This window comes from Capricornis sumatraensis, chromosome 3 (assembly GCF_032405125.1).
Source record: "Capricornis sumatraensis isolate serow.1 chromosome 3, serow.2, whole genome shotgun sequence".
In the NCBI taxonomy this organism is placed as follows: domain Eukaryota; kingdom Metazoa; phylum Chordata; class Mammalia; order Artiodactyla; family Bovidae; genus Capricornis; species Capricornis sumatraensis.
The window spans coordinates 177,355,968-177,357,161 of record NC_091071.1 but is presented as its reverse complement, the minus strand read 5'-3'; the positions used below and the strand labels follow the sequence as shown (position 1 = coordinate 177,357,161).

Sequence of the window (1,194 nt, the reverse complement as noted above, 5' to 3'; positions counted from 1 at the left end):
ATAAAAAGCCAGAGTCAGCAAAATGGACTCTGGGACCGTCTCCAATGCCAGCCTGCTGGGGCCAGCCTCACCTGCCCATCCACCAGCTCCCTGTTTTTCTGTGCAGCCTTTCTGTCCCCGCTGTGCGTGAGCATGCTGGCTGTTCCCACTCTTCCCCCAGGGTCCCCACAGCTCGCCCCCCTCACCTCCTTCCAGGCTTTATTCAGCGGGTCCTCCTTAGGGAGGTCGCCCCAGACTGCTCTGGGTTTTGTAACCCTCCCCTGCCCCGCCCCGCCCCGCCCTGCCCCCGCCCCCACCCCACTTCTCTGCGTTTCCTCTCTAGCCTTTATCACAGCCCCACAGATTGTATCTTGCCCGACATATTTTGTTGGTTGTCTGTCTCCTCCCACCAAAATGCAAGCTCCCCATGGGCAGATATCTTTACCGTTTTGGAGAGATCTTGTTTTGTTTGGTTGGAGGCTTTTTGTTTTTTTCTTTTTTCTAACTGCCACATCCTTAGTGCCTGAATAGAGCCTGGCACATAGTAGGCACTCAACGAATGCTCATAGAAAACCGGAATGTCACTGTTACCTCTGTCTCAGTCGTGCCGGTTGTCTACTCCCGAAACACGTTTTTCCTAGGAGTGACGAACGCATTCAAACAACATGCATTTATTTCACAGGCCATCAGTATCCCTTTTGGTGACTTCCCAGAGGAGCGCTGTTAAGAAGGATTCCAAGGCTGGGACTTCCCTGGTGGTCCGGTGGCTAAGACCCTGCACTTTCCATGCAGGGGGCCCAGGTTCAATCCCTGGTCAGGGAACTAGATCCCGCATGCCACAACTGAAGATGCCGGGTGCCTCAGCGAAGGCCTGACACGGCCAAACACACAAATATTTAAAGAAAAGAGAAAGCACGCTGAGGCTGCTTCTGGGCCAGCCCAGAAAATGTGTGTTGGCAGCGGCTGCTGTGGTGCTCTGGAGCTCTGAGGGGCACATGTCTGTCCAGTGCAGATCAGTGTTTCCAGGTGCTTTCCTTCTGAGTGTGAACTGCTTCCTCAGCCGGCCCAAGTCCTGCTCACGCCTCGAAGCCCTTGTATAAACTCTCATTCCTCCAGCAAGCCTTTCCCAGGAAGACCAGCCCCCCGAGGCTACCGCCTCCTCTGAACCCTGTGGCCTTGTGCTGGGCAGCTTCCTTGTCAAAGAACTTTTCCTCT

At 54.7% G+C, this 1,194-nt stretch overlaps 1 non-coding gene across 1 annotated transcript; it reads left to right on the top strand.

Moving 5' to 3' along the window:
- Positions 1-728: 728 nt before the first annotated feature.
- Positions 729-801, top strand: TRNAE-UUC (transfer RNA glutamic acid (anticodon UUC)). The gene has a single exon. It is a non-coding gene; the product is annotated as a tRNA-Glu (tRNA).
- Positions 802-1,194: the final 393 nt, after the last annotated feature.